Here is a 14,452-nt window from a genome sequence, read left to right as displayed (position 1 = left end):
TTCATTGGCAACATTTGTCCTGGGATTTGTTGATTAGTTCCAGTGAAGACAAGTAGTTCAGTTAACTGTAGCCCTTACGCAGACGATCCCCCCCTCTTCATGAAAAATTCAGTCTGTATCCAGTCGAAATTGTTTGGAAAAGTATTCTAAAACCAAAAGAGTTAGCCTGAACCAAGGAACAGCAATAGAAATGTTTACTTTTATTCCTCAGCGGAAATATTAGAATCGGTCGCTGGTTGCACAGAGTTTGTTTACGATAAATCAACTCCGATTTCAAATGTCAGCTAATATTTGTGCTTCCAGCTGAGAAAACTGTATGTAAATTATACTTTTAGAAATAAGCTTTTGTGCTAAAACATGACTAGTAAATGTGAAAATGTTTAGCATGGAGTTTGAAGGCAAATGCAAATATTTTGTCCTTTTAAACTTGTGAGTCTACGGAAACTACACCATCATGCAACATATCAAGAAATCATCGTTTATCAGTTGAGGAGACCTCAACTTGCTAACCACAAATACACAGGAAAATACTGGGCTTTGTCATTATGTTATATCAGTCCGTAAAACTTTGGTTGTTGATATAAATATGCTGATTTTAGCAATAGACGGGAGTTGAAAGTAATGAAATCAATCAAGTGTAAATTTTATTCCAACAGTTGCAGACTGGGCGTCGCGACATGCACAATGTTTACTAGAATTCATTTTCTACAGAAACTGTTGTATCGGGATTTTCAACTGATTGAAGGAATTTCAATGTGACATAATTTAAATATGTAATTGCAGAAAGTTCTGTCTGAGAACTGGAACTTTGTATGATTGCTGTATGATTGATTGATTGTTCCTTATTCATCCAAGAATTTCACACACATAGGAAAAGCAAATGTTTACCCACCTTATAATAAATGGCACGTCAAAAATAAATACGGCAGCAGGTGTCTGAAAAACACTAAGACCTAAGGCTTAAGACTCCCTCCGAACCTCAAAAACAAGTCAAAATTTGCCAAAAAACAACACCCGGTAAGAGTAATTACACATCTAATGGCCACTGCACAAAAACACTCAACCTTTTGCTAGTGGAACCGCCAAGTAGAAACCACGTGACAAACACTTTGCTCTCATGGACAGATAAATAAATAAGTAAATATCACAGACGTTGACAAAGTGTGGGGAATCCCACACAAAAATATTTTGGTATACGGATTTGATTGCACTGCTCCCCAATTTAACTATGTTCTCCAAGACAGAACAGCTTGAGAATAAGTTGCACATGCAAAGAATAAAATTAATTAAGCATAATGTACATTAATTAATGCACCATTTTGGCAACAGGCAAATATAGCCTAAGCTTAAACAAATTGTGCACAGCTTATATGTGTGTGAAGTGTGCGCAAGCTCCAAACAAAAATGTGATCACATAATATTATTATTTGATTAACGTTGCTACATTGTGAGGTTAAATCGAGTGCAATAAAGCTGTGTTAAGATTTTGAGGACTAGCAGATTATAATATTATATTTATGATCAAAATACTGGAACTGGGATGCTTTATTTGAAGGCATGAATTTGCAATGCAATCTACATGTAACTCTGCCCTGCATTACTTTTAATTACATTAAATTTTTATTTGCAAATAGTATGGTTCAACACAATGAACACAAAATGATGCTTTTACCAGAGTCCTCAATAGTGATTGGCTTTCTGGTCTTGCTTGATTTTGAACTTTCTCCTTTTTTCACTGTGGCTTTTCTACAACAGGAAATAACACAAATTCATGAACAAAAAATACCAGGACTAAGGTGAAAAAACTGTTCATGGAGATGGAATGTTAGTTGAATGTCAGAGGTCTCCAAGAATCGCATCAAATGATCTAGTAATCTTTTAATATGTACTTGTAATGGTTTACCGTAGGTAATAAATCAATAATTCTGTTGCAGGTAAATCAGGACAATTGGTTTCACTGAATTATGACTGGCTCAGGGCTTAAAAAAAACTGGTCCAAAGGACAAGCAGCTTTGAATTTTGCTTGTCCCATTTACTTTTATGTTATTTTCTTTTATTTTATTTAGTTGAAAGCCAAGTTGCCTGATCCTTTGCCCATCAGGCAAGTGAGAGTGAAAAGATACTTGCCCAGCAAGAAAATCTACTTGTCCTGGACAAGCAGACAGCACTTTTTTCCAGGCCTGCAGCTACTAAATTATTAGTGGAGATGACTGAGAGCTGTAATGTTACAAAGTCTCTTGACTTTCCAATACACAACAAAATCGAGGGAGTTTCAGTATAAAATTGTGTCAATCGTCACCTCGTGAGGATGGTTAATTGTTAAATGTTATGATGTCATAAGCATTGTATTATCTTCGTACAAGTAACATGTAATCAATCATAATCTCTTGTAATCGCGGTCAAGCTAATTTCGTTACCCTAATTCCCTCCCACCCTTAAGGTGTTGGAGTTATATTGTCATCAGCTCTTGTATCTTAGTTTTTAGTCTGACAATAAACTTTTTGTTCCAAACTAGTGGTCTGTGGTTAAATGTAAACAATTCTCAATAGATACTTAACAACGAATGCTTTTCTACACAAAATTGGTTTGATAACTTCACTATTATGTACATTCTCTGGTGCAGAGAGCGAGTCCCTAGAGCATTTACTGATCACATGTCCATTCACTAATGATTTTTGGCTGGACTTTACTTGTTGGTGCAGGAATGTACATGTAAATATAGTTTTAGACGGACTTTCTAATATTGGTAAACTCTTTGGGATTTGGAATAGAGAAGAAGATTTCTTGTTGCTCTATCACATTTTAATTATAGTTAAAAAAAAATTCTACGAATGCCGAAAAAATAGCACTCACTCATCCTTTAGAGTGTATTGTAAAATCGTGCCTTACACTACATGTATGTATACCAATTAGAATCTCAAGTTATGAAATCAAATAACAAAAAGTTCACTTATAATCTTAAATAAAGAAAATATATCAACAACTTAGAATAATGTTAAATCTTTGATTCCTAATAGCACCGTGTAACATAAGCTTTATATATACGTAAAAAGTTGTAGTGCAGTGGAAACTGATGAATAGTGCTAATAACATGGAAAGTAGTATTGTAAAAACGTAATGTGTGTGTGTAATTTGTTGTTGTCAATGTGTGTAATGTATGTTACATTGTAAGCAATGCATCGTAAAAATTTAATAAAAAATTGTAAGTAAGCCAACTGTAATTTAGTTATTTAATTAGGTGATTGCATATTGCATTGTAAGTAGTGTATGTATAAATAGTGTAAGTATAAGAAGTGTAAGTAGCAAGTACAGTGTAAATGTAAATATAAGTGTAATATTAGTATTGTAAGTAGTGTAAGTGTTTGTCCTGTAAATAAAATTGCACTTCAAATTAAAAAATAAAGAAAAAGCAAATTTCTTTGCCTTTGAGTGAGTGACTGTGTATAATGTCCTTTGGAAATAAACTTGATTGACACTTGTGGGAATATGAACTGTAGGTCTGTTTAGCAGATTACGATGCAGAATGTACCCCTGTTAACTTTAACCTAAATATTGTGTGCGAACCAGTTACTGCAGCTGACCCTAATCAAGCTACAGTGTATCAATCCTGTAATAATCTTAAGCTAAACAGAGTATGCATACAGGAAAGATAGACATGTCCTATACAATATCCTCTCCAAAAACTGTACATGTACAAAGCAAGTAACATGTGCATAGAAAGACACTGATGTAAAAATTTGTTGTGTAAACTTGCATAGTACCTTACTTTAGGTGGAAGAGGATCTTCATCAGAATCTGATAGGAAAAAATATCTATTAACAACACAGACTTGATAGTCATGAGATCACTGCGTAATGAATTGATAAACTGCAGTTCATGTATTGAACAATTCAGGAAAACTTTGCAAGTGACTGTCAAGGTTGGTAAATTGATGCACACTGTACACACCATGAAATGGGCATGTTGATCTTTGACAAATTACACTAAATGTCCCAGGAAATTAGAAAATGCTTGACAAGATTTGTTGAGTATTACTTTACGAATAAGATATTGCAGTATTGACTAAAGGAAGGAAACAGCTTTTGGTTCAAGTGATCAAATGGTTTTTAAGAAAATCATGGATTTGACAAAATTAATCAGCATTCAACTATACTAAACTATTACATGTATTTTCTTGCCTTCTCATTCTGGCTTTCTTTGGGCTTTTGTTTCCTTGTAATCTCATCATCTTCGCTGCTTGATAAACCCTACCCCAATAAAATAGCAAAATTGCTTTTCTATGGATACATGTAGTTTAAATTCCGTGTAAAATATTTATACAGTATGTGATTTCTTTGGACTGAGGAAATTTAAGTAGCCACAGCAGGGACACCTAGGACAATGTCAACTTAAAAATGAATTAACATATGGCAGGTCAGCAAATCGTGCGATACTCTAAAGTTAGTTAGATTGTTTCTTGCTTTCAAATTGAAAAAATGAAACTTAAGATAGAACAGAGTGTTTAATTTTAAATAGAAATTTAAAAAAATTAGCCGTTGTGGCTCACGTCCTCCAGACAACATAGAATTTTGGTTATTTCACTTGTTGTTTTGTGCAAGACAGCAAAAAAATGTACTGAGAATTATAACACACAGGTGCACAGCCATTGTGTAGTATTTTCTCTTTAACCATTTGGTCAGTGGCATTCAATTGCCCTTTGTGGTTTTCATAAACTCCCTCTGATCCATACCTACGTATCCCATAGAGTCAAAAGAAATTCAGAGAGAGCAGGGGTTGGTCTCAAATGCCCAGTTTTACAGTCAACAGTTATCTCCTGAGTAGGCAAAGGAGGTCAACCCAACAACCCTTCTCAGACCAGCAGGGAGTATACCGTGCACGATTTAGGAAGATTGTCATTACCACATAAAGTTTGTGATCACATCACATATCACAATTCTATAGAGACCTAATTCGCAACACCGTGTGTAGATCTTTCCATGTATGCGCTTGCCCTTATCTAACCTTGTAACTGCACCAAAGGACTGGGGTCGAGAATGATATTGGAACGTACAGCCCCCAGGAAGGTATTCACAAAGTGTCAAGATTGTTTTACAGGAAATCACAACTCATCACAGGACATCACAGGGCATCACAAGGCATCACAAGGCATCACAAGGCATAACAAGGCATCACAAGGCATCACAAAGATTTTGACAAGAAAATTTTAGAGAACAGTGCGCTTAGTCAAGCGTTTGAACAGACGTCCGATGACAAGATGATAGAGATGAGATGATATGTGAATCACGTGACCTACTTGTGTGATGTGTGATGCGTCACAAAATAGTTTGCTCAGTGCACGCGTCCTAAATCGGGCATCAGATGGCAGGGAGAGGTGCACATACTTTCCGAAACAACATCTTGGCAGAGATAGACATGTAGACAAGAGCAGGGCTGGGAAGGAGGTGGGGGGATGTTGGGTGTAAAAGTCTTGGAAGTCCGGAGAGGAGTAAGGACTCCATAATTTTGATCTGAGGGGGTTTGTTGTTGTTTTGTTGTTTCTGTACGTTTGTTTGTTTGCTTGTTTGTTTTCTTTCTTCCCAAATTCTTTTAACTGGGCATCTGCGTGTATGCAAAAATGTCCTTTCCAATTAATTTCCAAGTGAGAAGAAAAAGATACTTACGCTTACTCTACATATCAAAACGTAATTATACTCTTACTCGTAGTAGTTTAGAATCCATTCAAAAATTCTTACCTTGCTTTTCGCTCGGCCCTGTCCAGGATCTCTCGCACTTGAGTCTTTCCCGCGCTTGTCCTCGATTTTGAAGCCCCTGGTTTTCAAGTTTTTCCTCTGGGACTGACCGAGAAAATTAACGATAAACGAACCATTTCAATGCGTTCTTCTGCATCAGTTTCGCAGATTTCGCGCCATCTTTGAAACGCGCGTAAAAGTAGTCAGCGGTTAATCTTTTGTTATGTTACGTGACGTGAAGTGTCTCTTTGTCATTCCCATGTACCTAACTTAACGAGACGCTCCCTCCGTACGAGGCGAACGTGGGCTGCGCGAAGGAGTTTTTCGCATTCGGGCCCCGCGAAAAATGGGAAGGAGCAAAAAGGTGGAAGGAGGGGGGTGGGGAGGGGAGCGAAGTCTTTATTTATTTGCCAAAACGATCTTTATTTATTATTTCTACACTATTTTAGAGTGGTCCGTAGAGGGGGTCCGTAGGGGTAGTCCATGGACCGGTCCGTAGGGTAGTCCGCGGACCCGGTTCGTTGTGGGGGTCCGCGGACTGTGACGCTAAACTCGTACCTAGGTCTTTTCGCGCTGTGCAATTATTTTTGGTTTACATATAATACGGTGGACTTGGCTGTCTAATAGGGTTTGGTCGCTTAATAGAGGTTGGTGTACCTTGAATATTTTTTCACTATCGGGTTATAAATTTCTTAGTGAACATGGAGTTAATCGTGATAGACGTGTGTTCGAATTATCTCTCGTCACCTTCAGACTCTTATCTACCGTAGCCCTGTCCAAAACAAAGTTTTAAAATTTTGGGTGGCCGCTTAATAAGGGTAAAGACAACAAAGAAACCCTTATCGGAACGACCAAATGGTGGCCGCGGCCGTTTAATAGAGGTAACTGGTCAATAGGGGTTTTATTTACAGTATTTTACTGACAATAATTTTGGGCTGTATTGAAAAAGGAGACAAGTGAGCCACATTTGGAACGCAATACAAATATTCGCCCGGTCTCTAAATTTCACAGCTCTATTAGCCAAAACGAATTCGTACGATTTTTTTTTACAACTTGGCCGAGCTTGTTTTGGAATAATTTTCAGACAGTCAGATAATTTTAGCTTCTTTTGCAAAGTTTTTTTTTCTCAAATCGCTTTTCGCAACGTGATCGTACCGTTAGCTAATCCCAAACGCGCGTCATCCAACGCTCGCACTCCCCTCCCTCTCTCACACATGCTTTTTTATTTATTGACAAGACAATTCTTTGAAACCCCTCCACGGTTCACAGTTTTTTTTTACGTGTCCGATATCGCCTGATCTTCGCATGGAAACAAAATGTCGAAATTAAGGCCTGAAGCGTTTAGGTGAGATTCAGCGATAACAACTGGGAGCTGGGGAAGGATTTTGTAAAGATTTGTCAAAAAACATGTGAGGGAGAAGGAGAAGAGCGAAAGCGCGCCCTGGATGACGCGTACCTGACCCAACTTGTACGAACGAACGCGAACGAACCAATTTTGCGTAAGATTACCTCTGACTCCTCTCGCGCAGCCCAACCCGGTGACAACAGAATAGAAAGTGAGTAGCGTAGCCAATCAGAGAAGTGCATTTGTGATAGAGCGCTATAGTAAATTTATACTAGTCTCGATAGAAGCAGAACTTGCACGAGCTGTGAAAGTAACGATGGCGCGAGTAAAGAGAACTTTACGTTTTGATGATCAAAGGAAACAGGTTGTTTTCTTTTTTCGTCGCGAAATTTTCTAAAAGAAATAGAAAACATGTTCTCCTTGTTTTTATCGAGTTTTAGTAGAATTCTACCAGTATACCAATGCAAATGCTGTAATCTGATTGGCTGGGACATTGCACAATATCTAAACAATAGAGTGTTTCTGCCGAGGAACTATTGGCTGATAATTGCCCCCTCAGAAATTTGATGTTCTTAAAAAAAATGTTTGCCCGAGAAGCGAAGCTTCCAGGACAAATATGCTAGTTTTAAGAACATCGAATTTCCAAAGGGCAACTATCAGACCGCTAGTTCCGAGACATAAACACTCTTTTGTCTTCATTGTTCACCATAGACATACTTTATTTTTAACATGGAAAAGTACACACTTAGCTGTTCGCTGGTTTCCAGGTGCTCCACCAAGAGCCGTCCCATTCTCGTCCCCAGTGCTACTCGTCTTAAAATGCCGTTTCTCCAACCACGTGACCAAAAGAAACGGAGGCTCTGGGGACGAGAATGGTCTCCGTCCCCGATTATGGCTCCTGACTCCACCAAATTTTCTTCCGCGCGCCAGTTCAAAAATCATATTAAATCGTTTTCAACTCTTTTAGATGAAAGTCTTGAAAACCAAATGTAAAATTTGAAAAAGAAAACAGACATAAACCCACTCAATACAAATTCAATTGTTTATTTTTAATAAGTCCGCTTGTTTACAGAAAAATTTTCACGGACGGGTACTATCCATCCGAGTATTTTCGGTAGACTATTTTATGAGAGGAACTGATATCCTCACCCTTCCTAAACGTTCCCTCCTAAACCTTGCACTTCCACTTATGGCTTGAATTCCTTTACTTATACAGCAGCTAAGTTCTGGAATGCTTTGCCTGACAAATTAAGAGCAGTTTCTTGTCTCAATGACTTCATTAGAGTAATTCGACAACATGAATTAATTGAAATTACGATAAAAACGTTTGCTGGCTAAAAGATTTCAAAAAAGAACATGGGCTTTCAGTTGTCAATCTACAGCCTTCGACGGATTAAAAATGGAATGCAAAATAATAAAATCTATGCAAGAAAAGGCGAGATAAAAACAATAAGAAGAACAAAAGCGTAGAAAAACTGTGTGAATTAGGGACTATTGTTTAAAAAGAATACCATACTGGTTTGCAATCGGCTCAGAATTATTGTCATCATGCTTGGTAGCAGGTGTGCCAAGCCTCCAAAGTTTTTCTTATGCGAAAAGAGCCTTTGTCGATGACAGTAGAATTATCAAAATCTATGCAACGGTCGAATGTACGCGCATGTTTCGCAATGTTTGATCCATTAGCACGTGTTTTGACATTCCTGATATGTTCTTTCTTACGAATTTCAAAATACCGGAAGAACGTTTAGTGGTGAACAATAAAGACAATAGAGAGTTTTTGTCTCGGAAGTATCGGTCTGATAGTCGCCTCTCGGAATTTGGTGTTCTTAAAACTATCACATTTGCCCTCAAAGCTTCGCTTCTCAGGCAAATATTTGTTTTAACGGAACATCAAATTTCCGCGGGGGCAACTATCAGCCGATAGTTCCTCGACAGAAACACGCTATTGCTTAAATAACACGATTTTAAACTAAGCAGTACACGTATTTTTGATTGAAGTAAGTATGCAAATCCAAACAAATACGAGAACGAGATACTTAAATTGCAGACTTGGTACTGAAGATAAAAAAAGTTTTTCCAGAGACGTCGATGTTGTTTTAGTTCTTTGTACATAGTACGTTTTGTACGTTTTGTCCTTGTCCCTACACAATGAACACGTTTTTCACATGCAACCCCTAAAATACTGCCATGTACAATATGTCAATACGGTTAACCTGTTCATACAAAACTTGAATATTTCTACGAAACAACGACGTTAATTAACAGCCTATGGTAAACATTCCATGACCTCTGCTCCTAGTCAATTACAGTGAAGTAACACTCCCCAGCCAGTTTGCCTTTTCGAATAGTCTCGTGATCGGCTACGTCAGTTTTCTTCAGTTTTCTATACCAGTTTTTCTTTCCACACAATGAACAAACTTTTCACATGCAACCCCTAAAATACTGCCATGCACAACGTGCCAATAGAGTTAACCTGTTCATACCAAGCTTAAATATTTCTACGAAGCGAGACCGTTAATATCAGCCCATAGTAAACATTCCATCACCTCTGCTCTCAGCCAGTTACAGTGAAGTAAAACTCCCCAGCCAGTTCGCCTTTACGAATAGTCTCGCGACAGGCTGTCACTAGTTTCATTTCTTCCGCAGCAAGACGAGAGGACAGAGACTTCAGTCATCATGAATCCCGAAGTAGACAGTTTTCTACGCAAATGGGTGAGTGATCTATTCCATTTTCAATGCAAATAGAACAGGGCATCAAAGTTCTTGCAATATTTTCACGAGAGAGGTTTACCACGGGTACTGCTAACCGAGGTTTTGTAACTTAACCGCAGATATTAGAGAAGCTGTTTACACAAAACCTATTAACTAAAGTGAGCAGGATATAACCGACGGTTTGAGCTTTTCAAGGAAAGCAAGTGTTGTAATGCTTTACAGAAACATATTAGGACTGTACAATATTTTGTGAATTTGCTGATGAAATAGTCCAATCCTGAGCTGAGATCGTTGAAAGTTCGATTTGCAGATTAGCAAACATTGCACGAAGGTTGTGATGACGATCGACCAAACTCTTCTAAATTCTAAAGCTTAGCAGATGAATATTGTGGGGAGAGATTCTGATATCTCGCTATCCCAGGCCCAGAACACTTTGTTTATCATAAGAAACAGTATTTACCGCGGAGGTCTTCATAGACCTCTATTATAATTTTATTACGTTTGCTTGCAACCAACGGAACATTAGCTTCTTGCAACAGCAACAGCATGTACTCCTCCCTAGCTACCGAGCTGCTGATGAAAAGGAAACGCACTTGACGCCCAGGATTTCTTGGCTTAAACATTGGTAAATTATGCTCTTTGTGCCAGTTAAATTGAGACCCAATAACACACTCGTGTCCATGAGCGTGGTGTCAATTGTTTGATGTACAGCATTCGTTAATAAAACAGTCAAGTTTATTCCTGCATTTTTTCACCACTTTGAAGCAACTAAGGAGGTCCTCAGGGACCGTACCCGCGTAGTCTTTATCGTAATGTTTACACACAGAAGATGACGTGCTGTTATGGCCAACCATTAGGTGGTCGTAAAACGGTGTCTGTCATTTGCAGACTGCAGACTACAGATTACAGACTGTATACAGTAGACCTCAGACGGTAGATTACAACACGTTGACTTAGGACCGCTGGTCGCAAATCTTGAAGACCGCAGAACTTAATCCGACATAAATCCTTGTCGTATTGAAATTTATATGACTCTTTGGAAGACGATGTGAGTATGTGGTGAGAGTGTAACTCTCAAGTTTACTCGAAGATGACCAAGGAAGGCATACTGAGGAATGATCATGAGCCGTTTAGCTTACAGTAGCATCTTTTTCACTCGACAAAAAATGAAATGGACATAATAATGGAAGACACGCGTTCACTTCGATATGGATGTCTGGTACTATATTACTGTCTGTGGTCTATCAGCATTCACCGTGGATACGTTACCAAAGAGTCAATTTCAATACGACAAGGATTTGTGTCGGATTAAGCTCTGTGGTCTTCAAGATTTGCGGCCAGCGGTCCTCAGTCAACGTCTTGTAATCTACGGTCTGAGTTCCACTGTATGGAGTCTGCAGTCTGTAGTCTGCCGTCTGCAGTCTGCGGTCTGCGGTCTGTAGTCTGCAGTCTGCAAATGTCAGACACCGGGTCCCTTGTGGAATGACTGTGGAAAGTTAGTACATTAACCTAGAACCCCGTGGGGATGTGCCGCTGTGACCCTGGAACCCTTAGCCCATACCAGAGCTAGTTCAGCTGAATATTGCTAACCTATACTAGAGTAAACTCTCCAAATCCCCCCATTTATTGATACTGTTGAGGCTGATTTGCGTAAATTTAAACTTGCCGATTTAATTTTTTCATATTTTTGATTGGCAATTTCTGGTTTCCTTACTCTAGATGAATTCTTCAACCAACCAGTCAGTTTTGTGAAAAACGATACCCTATTCTAGACCCAAACGCTCTGATTTATATACCCTATCCTAGAGTAAACTGCTTGAAAACCATACCCGTCACATACCTATATAGTCCATATATGGCAGTGCCCCCCCCCCCCCGGGCCTAGAACAAACGCCTCTTGACAGATGTCAACAACTACCGGCGCCTTACAAACGACTTATCCACGACGGAAACGAAACCGACAGAAGGACTTCTAACAGACCGACTTAATTTAATTGACCAACAATAGACGGACCAAAAACCGACCAATTTGACTAACAACAGACGGATCGAAACTTGACACCATTATCAAGAAATAGATAAACGAGAGCAACTAGGGTTTACGTTAAATTCCGATTTACTTCTTCGTTACGAGAGTGGTGTCGATAACCGGTACAAACCAAGCTTATTAAAAACTATGTTTGATCGTGCGTACCATTTATCCTCGTCTTGGATATGTTTTTCCGATGAGTGTGAGCGCTTGAAGTCTGTGTTTTTTTAAGTACCCTCTACACCTCATCAACTCCACCATTAATGCCTTAATCGTACCTATAACAAAATTCTTGGTAGTAATTGGTTCTCCGTACACCTATTTGCTTCGATCTCATTGTGTTTAAATATCATTCCCGTCGCGTCACGCTCTTTATATTTGAACACTTGAAGGGTGATGACTAAATTTTTTTCTAAAAAAATCGGGTTATTTTCGTTTCCCCTGAGATGTTGGGACATAAAACTTTAGCCTGCGAGCAGGCTCACCTTTAACTACGGGCCGCCGTCACCGCCAAAAATACAAACGTTGCAAACAATTTAGAATCAATTGAAACGGTCTAATTGTTCTTTTCGAGAAGGTCCAAACATTTCAGAAATGATGAAGTTAAAATGCACTTAGACAGGTAGGTGTCCTGCGGTCAAGTGGAAAACTCAACTTATAAACAGTTTAGACAATATTAAAATTGTCTAGTCCTCGACCACAAAACGGTACAACAAAACCAGTAACGATCTATCCTAAACAAAAAAATTCAGCTTTCTCGTCTCGCGGCTTCGCCGCTCGAATTCGCGCCCGCGGCTTCGCGCGTGCTTGTGCTCCAACGTGATGAGAAAACTGGCCAGTTACACGTGGGATGCTTCAATGTGGCCTAAATGACGACATTGCGAGATCACACCATTTCAAGTCAAAATGGTCGCCTTTTCTTGAACTTGTGAGCGATGTCTATGATTTCAACGATTTGCAAAGATCCTGAAGATTTTGGAGGCACAAAATAATCCTGAAGGTATTTAAAGTAAATAAGAATGTTTTTCTTAACGATGAGCTCGAAATCAGAAGCGAAAATGTAAGGTAAACGAACCTACGTGACCTCCGTCTTTTGCAATTCCACGCATGTACATACATACACACATACATCATTTATTTGTTTACGCAGGTCGGTATATAGGTAGCATAAGCTGATGTGGACCTGCGGTTAATTAAGAGTTACAAAATAAAAAGTAAGAAACCTAATAAACCTAATAATTACAAAAACGTGTAAAATTCTAAAATATGATTACAAGTTAAATTAGAATTCCTAAAAATATTTATAATTTGTTAAATCTTTAGTGTAAATTATTGCTGATTGGTTGAAAGAAATTTTGTCAATAACTGTAGAAAGATAATGAAGTTTTTAAATCCATGGTGGTCTCCTATGGATGTAACTGTTGTTGAAACGCGACTAAATTCGCTTCGGATCGCCGTTTCTCCGTTTGGAATCTCGACTGATTCTTGAATTATGTGTCTTGAATCGTTTTTGGGCTCGTAAAGCTTAGCAACTTTGGAAGAAAGCTTCGTTTCGTTGAATAAACACACTTTTTGTAAGGACCCGAGTAAATATCCTACTGACTGTTGCCATAGCAACGGAAACGCGACGCTTTTGTTTACGCCCCCCAAAAATAATCCTACTAGATTTCAGTTTCGATGGCTTTCTCCGCTGTCTTCAGGATGTGTTTGCTGATAAATTAAGGAAAACAATTTATTTCTACATCAAATTTGAGGAGTTCAAATGCAGTTTTTTGTTTGCTTTTCCAACAATTTTTTCCTTTTTTTTTTTACGAAATTTAATTAATTCAAATTGTTTAAAAGATTCTACTAGCTTCCACAAAGGAAAATTCTTTGTACTAGAAATTATTTTTATGCTCTTTTTAATGAGACATAGTAGATTATTCTCTTGGAAATATTTTCTGAGATATTAATGAGTAATTTATGTGACCTTTTTGATGAGGCGCAAATGAGTTAAATACAGGATCTTACTTGCTTACTTGATTACTAAATCCGAAAGAAACGAGGCCATTACTTTAGGAATCTATGATATCGATATCGCTAGCTAATACCAGTGACTTGCAAGCACAACACACACAGAAAATGCCAGCACTACAGGTTAACGATAAGGATGACCAAGACGGTGCTGTGCGTCGCAAGAGCTTGCCAGTTGATGAGCTCCATTTAAACAATTTGAGAGCATTAAGAGTGTATTTGCCTGATTTCAAAACAGAGACGTCTCAGAAAATATCCATTTTGGCAATGTCTTGTCATTATATTGAAAAATCGGAAATCGAAGATAGTTATGTAGGCGCTGATTTGATTTTCTGCTCCTGATTTGCTTACACTTTCTATAAACACTCAGAGTGGACGCTAGCGGATCGGCCTCCATGCTGTTGTATTTTCAATTTTCACACCTTTTTAATCACATCAAAATCATTATTCTGATCATTTTGAACTGTTTTTTGTGGATGTGGAAAGAGTTAAACCCTTCGTCTTTTAAATTAATGGGGTCTACTCGGATCTACTCCTCATGGTTTGCGTAGTAGAAGCCATCTGAGATGAAGAGGTCAGTGAAAGCAGGCAGGTCAACTCCCAAGAAACCTGGGGAGAAACTCA

The 14,452-nt window shown here is 38.4% G+C and overlaps 1 protein-coding gene across 6 annotated transcripts in view; it reads left to right on the top strand.

The window, feature by feature from the left end:
* LOC110043793 (uncharacterized) overlaps positions 1-14,452 on the top strand; it is a 198,503-nt gene that overhangs the window by 98,418 nt on the left and 85,633 nt on the right. For 5 of the 6 annotated variants that reach the window (XM_089272057.1, XM_089272055.1, XM_089272054.1 and 2 more), the window contains exon 1: positions 12,671-12,815. The exons of the other annotated variant lie outside the window; for it this stretch is intronic. The gene's annotated coding sequence lies outside the window, so the exon portion shown is untranslated. Of the gene's footprint in view, positions 1-12,670; positions 12,816-14,452 lie in introns of those variants that run through there. 6 annotated transcript variants of the gene reach the window in all.

The sequence above is a fragment of the Orbicella faveolata genome, unplaced genomic scaffold (assembly GCF_042242905.1).
Source record: "Orbicella faveolata isolate gen_17 unplaced genomic scaffold, um_ofav_v1 contig_34, whole genome shotgun sequence".
Classification (NCBI taxonomy): Eukaryota; Metazoa; Cnidaria; class Anthozoa; order Scleractinia; family Merulinidae; genus Orbicella; species Orbicella faveolata.
This window is presented reverse-complemented; position numbering and strand designations above follow the sequence as displayed.